Below are 9969 nucleotides of genomic sequence, written 5' to 3'. Positions count from 1 at the left end.
ACTGAGCAGAGGAGAGTGTAGTGGAGAGTGCCAGCAGTCTACCAGAACCCAAAGTCTTCCCGAGCACGAGTCCAGACTTCACTTCCAGCCACCCTTCAGTTAGGTGTCATGATCCAGTCCAGTGGCCCCTGAGCAGAGCCAAGTTACACTGCCGGGGACAGGCATCCCCCATCCATACTTGTTCCCTTTCCCCCAAATGTACACTTGGACATGGTTATAACCAGCTTCAACCATGCAGATGATAGTTCTTCCAGGGAGGACAGAGCAAAGGCTTGGAAGGAACCTATATCCTTAAAGAACTGTGAAACTGAGCAGCCTGAATCTGGAATATTCACCTTGGATTGTCATATGAAAGAAAGAAACATTTTTGTCTTTTAAGCTACCACACGGTTGGATCTCTTTGAACAACTTAGCCTTTCGCCCTAAAACGGAAATGATTCTCAGATCAGATCAGAAGAGCATTCCCCAGTTCCCCCCCACTTCTTTACCCGTTCTTAAGGTATCACATAGCATCTTGCAGAAAGGCAAACCTTTGCCAAGACCAAGGGCAATGATTCGCCTAGCCTCCAAAATCCTTCCTCAGGGAAGCAGCTCTCTCCGAGCCCCAGCGATGCCTTCAGCACCTTCTTTGGAAGAGTTGGCTGCCCTCATCTTGTGGCTGCAGACAAGGGTTCTCAAGCTGTGGTGTGGAGTGAACTTCCTTCCAACTCTGCAGTCCAGGGAGCCTGTATCTCCTACCAAGAGGCCAGCAAGGAACTGTGAATCTGGGGTCATGAAATGTGTGGAAACTGCTAGCACGCCTATAGCTTTTAGATTCAAATGTGAGAAGAAAACAGTCACTTTAATAAATTAGATCATGAATATACTGTGGGGAATTCTGTATGGAGGATTATTCATAGGACAGGGAGTACTATACTTCCCAGAGACAGGCAATGAGTTTAACAATCATTCCCTGAGATGATTTTTTTGATTCCGAAAAGTGATAGAGATCAAAGAACTTGATATGTTTGGGTTGTAAATGGATTAATATATGTTAATATATAAATTATCAAGTAATATATGTTTCAAAAGAACTTTCTACAGGGATGGAAATAGTCTATCTGCACTGTCAACATGGTGGCCTTAATAACCACAGGTGGCTAGTGCCAATGGGGAACTGGATTTTTAATTATATTTAGTTTTTAAGAAATTTGCATTTGCATTGTCACATGTGAGTAGTGGCTACTGTATTAGACATCACAACTTTGGACCAAAGGTCCACCTAGTTCTCTGTAAGTGGTCAGCTAATGAATATTTTAGGCTTTGGGAGTCACGCGGCCTCTCTGGAAACTACTCAGCCCTGTTCTTGAGAAACAATAGCAGCCACAGTGCTATGTGAACTAACGGGCATGACTGCGATCCAGTAAGACTTGATTTGTAAAACCAGGGGGGCTGCTTTAGACTCACTGACAAACGCGTTAATGCTTTCCATGATGTTTCCAGCTGCTAAGGATAAGAAATAAATTCACACCAAGGTGTTAGCGACAAGATCTGGATTTTCCCCTTGGGTAAGGACCCAGGCGGGGAGAGGTGCTTAACCTAGAAGATTTAATCTCAAATTTCAGCATTTCAGCCCCTGTGGGACTTGATAGAAGGAAATGGGAGAGCTGAATGGCTCTCCTTCCTGTGCTCCCACAAACCACACCCAGGACTGAGCAGCCCCGTCTGTCTCCTCGCCAGGGCCCTGCTCTCAACCCCAGGGTCATCACGAGACTCAGAAGACATCTGTTCCCATCAGACCTTGATCCCCACACAGCCCAGAAATGGATGGAAAACGCCCTGGCCATTTGGTTACAGAACCAAAACTATCCTTTCAAAGCTCATTTTTCTTGTCACTTTTATTTGGGGTCAAGATTTGAAGATTAAAAAGGTAAATAAATCAAAGGCTTTTCACCACACAGTAAAGGCAGATCGATACACTGAATTTTCTAGAGTCTCAGAGAAGCCATGTTTCACTTTTGAATTTTACCTCAAAAGCCATAACTGGTGAATACAGGATACACTGCTTCCTGCACATTAGGACTCAATGGGAAAGAGAAATTGAAAAACAAAAAAGAGGGCTTTGGGGCCAAAGAGCCGCAGGAAACAGACTCAGTAGCGAAGAATCCAGAGCAGTCTCAAAGGCGATGCTTTGCACAATCTGACTACTGGTTTAACGTTAATTAAAGAAATACTGAACTTTAGCCCACATTTGTGCCTTCAGGCATTGCTATGTGCTTAGGGAAATGCCTCTTTCCCTGCCCAAAAGCAACGGAGACAATTATAGCCTGGAGAATAAATACAAATCCTAGGAAAGTACACTGAGGATGCCATATCAACGTCATGCCATTAATAGTTTCCTTTTGTAGTCATTCTGGAGGAAAATGAGTCTTTCGTGCAGTTATAATACTGTCAATATTAAGTAGAAATACTCCTATGCATATGACTCCCAGGACATATCAGACAAAAGTTATTAGACTATGTATACATGTTGTTGCATTTCCTCCTACACTTAGCAGGAAGAGCTGGAAGCAAAGCACTGCCTAGTTGTGACACTTCTTAGACCCATGCACAGGAAGGGTCCCAAGGCTGCTGGAACAACGTTAAAGTGAGGATCTGCAGTGGTGCCAGGCTCCTCGGATTGCATCCTGCTTCCTCACCTCCTTTTCTCAGTACCCCTTGCCTTCTAGACTTCCCACCAGTAGGAGCACAAGTGCCTGCTGGGCCCAACGCCCCATGGCCCACTCCACCTTTGTCAGCTGGGGAACTGCCGGGATCTGCCTGGCAGCATCTAGTCAGGGTCAGTGTGGCCAAACAGTGGACATGTCCTCTCAGAATGGCCGACCTCAGCATGTTGGGCCAGCCAGGTTGCCCGGAAGCCAGTGATGTAATCTTCCATCAAGTGAGTCAACAAGCACAGGTGGAATGGAGGAGGGTGGCACAAGAAGGGACCCAGGGACGTCACCCCTTCTAACGTTTTGGCAAAAAGAGAAAGAAGAGGAAGAACACGGGGCAAAGAAAGGGCAAGTCCAGGAGGAGACTTCCACGCCCCAGAGGAGCCCTGATTGCGTTTTCCTGTTCACCCCCAGGCCCTCCCCTGTTGGGGCTCCGTCCTGAGCCCCACGCCACAAACCTGCCCTAGAAGGCATCTCAGAGCGTGGTCATCAATGCAGGTCCCATCAAGGGGATTTATTTGCCAGAAATGTCCACGAAGATGTGAAACTCACAGTCACAGGGATGCCACCTCCCTCCATGGGCCAGAAAGGCTGGGAACGTGTCCAGCTCAGAGCACTACAGCTGGAAGGGCCTCTCGTCCCGCAGAGCCATGATGTTCAATAAAGGGGTGACAAACATTTCCTTGAACCCCTGCCCCGCCAGGAGAAACACCTTCCCCACCTCATGCCCCACAAAAGTCCGTTGGGGCTCTTGGCATCCCTGCTGGGTTGTCTTGGGCAGAAGAGTCTCATAGTCCCTGATTCCAAAGGGTGTGAGGAGTGAGAAAGCCCAGGAAATCCAGACCCCGTCAGCCCTGCTCTAGACACGCTCAAGAGACACCAGCTACAAAAACCGACAGGAGCTCCTTACTCTTGCTTAGGGTTTGCAGTGTGTTATAATCCCCACAAACTCTCCCGTCCCTTCACCCACACCTTCCCCCCAAAAACCCGAGCCACTGGCCAAAGAACTTGGATCTCCTTGCATGGCAACTGTTCACCAAGTTCTGGCTCAGAAATCCCAGTCTCCATCAGCAGATGGAGCAGCAGTGAACTTGACTGAGATGAGCTGAGTTCTAGCCCATCATTAAGACACTCACTCAGGGCTTCCCTGGTGGCGCAGTGGTTAAGAATCCGCCTGCCAATGCAGGGGACACGGGTTCGAGCCCTGGTCCGGGAAGATCCCACATGCCGCAGAGCAACTAAGCCCATGCTCCACAACTACTGAGCCTGTGCTCTAGAGCCTGCGAGCCACAACTACTGAGCCCACGTGCCACAGCTACTGAAGCCCAAGTGCCTAGAGCCCATGCTCCACAACAAGAGAAGCCACCGCAATGAGAAGCCCACGCACCGCAATGAAGAGTAGCCCCTGCTCGCCACAACTAGAGAAAGCCTGTGCACAGCAACGAAGACCCAACACAGCCAAAAATAAATAAATAAATAAAATAAATAAATTTTTTTAAAAAAAGACACTCACTCAACCACTCAGCGTCTTTATGTGGATTCAGTGACAGCTGAGGGAACGTCCAGCTCTCCAATTCTAGGACTCTAAAAAAATGACCAAATCTCGGATGTCAGAATGTATTTTACAGAGATTGGCAAAGCCCTGAGCTGTGGGATAAAAACAAATAAAACTGTCCTAATTAAAAGAGGAAAAGTGGCCAAATTAGCTAGTTTTTATAGAGTTATCTGATCATTAGAGTATCTGATAATTGGAGAAGTGAATACCTAAGAAAGTCAGGGTTTTAACAAAGACTTTTAGATAAATTAAAGAGTAAGATAAAAACCTCTGAAGTTAACTCAGGTCTAGAACATAAAGCAGTCCAGTGTTTCCTTGCTATTATATAAGAAAAAGTGCTTTAGGGAACTGCTTTAGTAAGTGGTCCAACCAGGGTGAAAAGTTGTTCATTGGATAAGAGAACATTTCCATGAAAGTTGAAAATTTGGAGAATTTTCAGGTGTGAAGATACGGAGAAGAAACACATGATTCTCCATGGAAATGAGATTCCACAGGAAGCCAAGTATCTGGACATACATTTCGGTGATATCACAGGCCCCAAACCCACTGCTGCTGCTATGGAACCATCCACAAATTGGGGGGAGAAGTTCAAAACCCAGCTGTCCTTATATAATACGAAATATATACAAGGTATAAATACAAGGGGTTCTTTGTCCCAAGCTCAAGTGATTCGGGCAGGAGAAAGGTCACTGGCCAGCATTCAAGGAAGACCCCAGCAGACACGTGGGGGGATGCCTTCTCAGATCATTTTCTCCCCCAGGGAGGTTTTGACCAAAGGCAAGGGACTCGCCCTCATTGTGGTCATGTGATCGGCCTCATGTTGGGTCAGACACACTCATCCTATGAACCCCTGGACACTAAGGGGCAAGAATTTTTTTTAAAAATTAAACACCACCTGTATAGACAATTTTGTAAAGTTCTAACTGAATTTCTCTTAGGCTGGAAGACAAGATAAAGTGAAGTAGTCAGTTGGTGCACTAGGAATCACACTACAGCATGTTGGCATGATTTTATCCTCTTAGAAATAACAAGAAACATGCATAAGGAGCTACACAAGGATGTTTATTGCAGCATTTTTGTTTTATTAAAAAAAAAGAGTCTAGGGCTTCCCTGGTGGTGCAATGGTTGAGAGTCCGCCTGCCGATGCAGGGGACACGGGTTCGTGCCCCAGTCCGGGAAGATCCCACATGCCGCGGAGCGGCTAAGCCCGTGAGCCATGGCCGCTGAGCCTGCGCGGCCGGAGCCTGTGCTCCGCAACAGGAGAGGCCACAACAGTGAGAGGCCCACGTACCACAAAAAAAAAAAAAAAAAAAAAAAAGAGTCTAATCACCAAATGTCAGTATGGAAGTGGTAGAATATTTTAGAGTTTATCCATAACACAGGATACTATGATACCAGTAAAAAAATAATAAAGCCCAACCTTTGTACTGAAGTGGAAAAAAAAATCTCTAAAATATGTTGTGACATTAAAATAAACAAGTTATAGATTAAGACATACAGTGTGATATGCTTTGTATTTTTTAAATCCCACAATAGGAAATCACATTACATATACGTATATTACAAATGCATAAAGACAAAGATTTGGAAAACTCCTAAGAGCAGTTGTTTCTGGGAGGGGGACTAGTATGAGATGGGGGTCAAGAGGAATTTCAACTACATTATGAAAATGTTTTCAGCTAGAATGTATGTGTGAGACATACGACAAAATGGTTGAGATCAAGGGCTTTGAGACAAGATTCATTTTTTTTTAATTTCAGCTTCAATATTTAGTAACTGAAGCAAATCATTTAACCTCTTTGAACCTCAGCTTCCTCACCTATAATATGGGGGAAAATCATAGTTCCTCCCTCACAGAGTTGTTATAAGACTAAAACAGCTATATATACATATAAAAACATATATCTTAACTCTGAAAATATGTCTTATAAGATCAAACAAAGGCTTCAAAACCATGGGTGCTCGGGACAGCCAGGTCATGACCCGAGGGGCATGAACTTCCAAAGTCCTGAGCCTGCTCCACTCTGGAAAAGAGCAGTCAGGCCATGAGAGCAGGGAGGGACGGGAGATGGGGGAAGGCCAGGGTCGCTCCTTCTTTTATCTTATAAATAGGCTTCTTTTTTTCCCAGAAACCTGGAGTTAAGCATGCTTAATTAGACGGAGTAAATTAAGCCTTAATATCTCAAGCTAGTCCAGAAGCTATTAGGTAACAAAATCATTTACTTTAATATGTGGTGCACACAGATACACACACACAGGCACACAAAGAGCCACAGTCCTGTCAAGCTATCAACTGCTGTATAGCCATTAGAAACCAAAGCATTTAGAATTAGTCCTTGACACAAGCGGAGTGATTTAAAGGCAATATGGAAATGTAATATATGGTTTATCTATCAAACTTTTATTCTTTTCAAGAGAAAGGGGGAAAAAAGGCTCACGTGTGACAGCTCTCGCCTAGACGTTCCTCAACTTGAGGTTTTTTGAAAGTCTCCAGATAACTCCTTGAGACTAGCAGGGGCCAAGGATGCACTTAGATCAAGTGTTAAGTTCTAGAAGGGGTTTAAACTAACTAATTATTAACTAAATTGTTAACCAGGATAAGATCTCATTTAAAGAGATAGTACTTTTACTATTTGAGTACAAACAAGGAAACGCTGTAATACCTCGGTCGTATTTGCTGTCTGGGAAAACAATAAGTGAATATGTATTTACCGGGAGAATTCAGTTCTCCGAGCAATGGCAGAGTGTCATTTTTTAAATATTCAACTTGTTCGGTCTCAGGGAGAATTTCTAATAACAGGGTTTGCTGTTTGTTTTGTATTTAGTATAGACCGTAATGACCTTCCAAAGAGTAAGAGGCTTGAGGACCATTTGACTAAACTTTTTCAGAAGTGTTCAATGTATACAAACTGTTCATTAACAAGAGCACAAATCTCCCTTGAGATAAAATTTGGATTTCTGAAATGTGATTTTTATTATATTTGGAGCCAAAGCACAGTAGGAATACATATCAGATTATAAAAGAGAGATAAGATTTGAAATTCAATTATGGCAAGTACTTGAATTTCAACAGCTCATGAGCAAACTCTTAAAGAATATATCAAATGAACAAAATGACGACAACTCGGAAATGTTATTATTAGGATAGGATATCTGAGGAACGCTTTACGCTAACTGAAAGTTTCTATGGAAGATTAATTATTGTGAACATGAACAATTCTAGAGATAATGTTTAAAGGAAGCATGATCTTCAATGGAGGATAACCTGTAGTCCAATCCACTCTTGATATTTATTAATCTCCTCTTTGCACAACAGTGTACAACAGTGCAGAGGGGATACGGCCAAGAAGTTTTCTCAAGGAGTCTGTGTTTTTTAACAGAAAACAAGACAAACAGACATGATAGGTATGTAACGACACGTAGATGAATGCTATCCACTGCATACACAGAAAACCCACCACTGCCTGGAGCACAAAATTATAACAACTCTCAAGAAACTCATGATACTGCTTGAAAAATAAAACAGACACATGAAATAACTATTTTTGCAATAACTAAGTATCAATATATCAGAATCTCAGCATCTTGGAGGCAGACGAGAAATTGGAAATGATAGACTAACCCTTTAATAGATGAAGAAATAGAGATATGAAGAAAAGAAGGGGAAAACTAATATTTAATGAGCGACTACTCCGACACAGGTAACATATGGTACATTATCTTATATACATTATCTCCCAGATACTCGTGAGAGTTCTGTGAGGTACACGTATCCCCTTCCTTTTACGATGAAGGAACGGAGGATTAAGGTTGAAGCGAGGCCACACGGCCAAGAAGATGTGGGATCAGGAAGCACACCCAGGTTCCCTTGCCCATCCCTGGTTTCTCCTCAAACCATGCAGGACAGATTAAGAGCCAGCTCTGAGCCCCCAGTAACAACATGGACGACCATCATGTTTGAACCCAAGGGAGGTAAGTCTGGGAAGTCTTCCCAAGAAAGCTGGAATCTGCACTAAGAGGTAAGAAAAACATAAACCAGAAAATGTATTAAGACTAAAGTGAGTAGTAGCTGAGATGGCCTCTACCTTCATGCTTGTCTGTCTCCCCGATAACAGTGTAAAGTCCTCAAGGGCCAGGCATGGTCTTATCTCCTCGGCAGCTTCAGAATCCAGCCCCTTCAGAATCCAGCCCAGCATCTGGACCACAGAGCACTCCAGAAATGTGTGTTGGACCCAAAACTGCAGAGAGACCTGGCTGTGATTCAGAGACCCTGATGTGAAGTAGCTGAGAAAGAGGACAGATTGTATCTACATGAACAGGTAGGAAACCGGAAATGTGAAAAGTTGACAGATTTATCCAATTACAGTGTCCCTTTTCTGTTGCCCTTTTATCCCACATGGGCAGCCAACCTCTGACCTTGGCTAGAGGAGTGTCCTCTGTCTTCCTTCTATGACCTCTGGTGAGCAAAGATCACATCATCAGCTCAAAGGTGGAAGATGCTTCCTACCCACAGCATCCTAAGAAGCCAGAGTAGAGGAGGACCCAGGACTTCCAGCCCCACCAGAAAAAATACCACTGACCCAACAAACCTCTCAGTTGCAAAACTTTGGCTGGCGACATTCTTGAGGGAGGGGTGGGCAGATATAACTCTGGGGCAGAAGGTTAGTTACGGAACATTTTACATTAAGAAGACAATCTGTTACAAGCAGGAGCCATCTAAACCACAGCACTAGGAATTAAGAACATAAAAGGCTCCTTCACCCGAGCCCTCACCCAAGTAAAAAGAAAAGCACGAAAGAAAGCAGCTGTCCCTCCAACACGCCTGGAACACGGGGCATTTGTGCTGTAGTCTGATCTCACCCAGTGGGTTCTTTTTCTGAAGTTGGGAGAGGATTCTTCCTATAGAGCAGTAGGGCTTGTGAGAGTCTGAGTTCAGCTTCTTGTGGCTGCTGAGGATTGGACTCACATGATCCCACCTGAAGAGAAGAGATTTTCTCAAAACTGGAGGTAAAGGTGTAACAGTCTTCCTGGATCTTCTCCAAGCTTTCCCCACCAGAAAGCATTTTCCTCATTTTTCTAACACTATTCTCAAAGTATTATCACCTGTCAGAAATAAAGAACAAACTGTTAAAGCCTATGAGACTGTATCTACGATGGAGGGTCTACCCTCATTGTTAGTTTTGACAACATGACCATTTCTTTCCAGTTCTGGACGTGAAAGCCGCAAGAGTTGGTGAGAAATGAACAAAAGTGAACTTAAGTGGACCAAATATTTCAGTTAGTGAAAAAGCTCATGTCTGTAACCAGGAGACCTACCACTCAGAGGCTGGACAGGTCACACACTTCTTAGAGACTGTTTACTTCTCTGTAAAATGGGAGTAACACCCCATATGGTTGACCTGAATATTAAATGGTAGAGCATATGTGGATGCATCTAACCCAGTGTCTGCTCCCAGCAGCCTTCAAGGCTGTTTGTTAACTCACTGCCTTGTCTGAACCCCCAGTGCCCACACAGACATGGGTGGACACCGCCAGGGCTACACACTGTGGACAGAGAGGTGGGTGACAATAACCTTCAAAGTTAAAGGAGAAAGGTCAAGTCTAGCGGAGCTTCCGCCATGCAAGGCAGTCAGGAATTAGTGACTAGCACACCATGCATGAAAACACCAACGTATTTATTAAACTTTTGCCCCTCGTCCCATTAGATCTTTTCATTTTAAG

This window comes from Mesoplodon mirus, assembly GCF_964341445.2.
Source record: "Mesoplodon mirus genome assembly, chromosome: 4".
NCBI lineage: Eukaryota > Metazoa > Chordata > Mammalia > Artiodactyla > Ziphiidae > Mesoplodon > Mesoplodon mirus.
The sequence above is the reverse complement of the archived record's forward strand: the minus strand, read 5'-3'. Positions refer to the sequence as shown.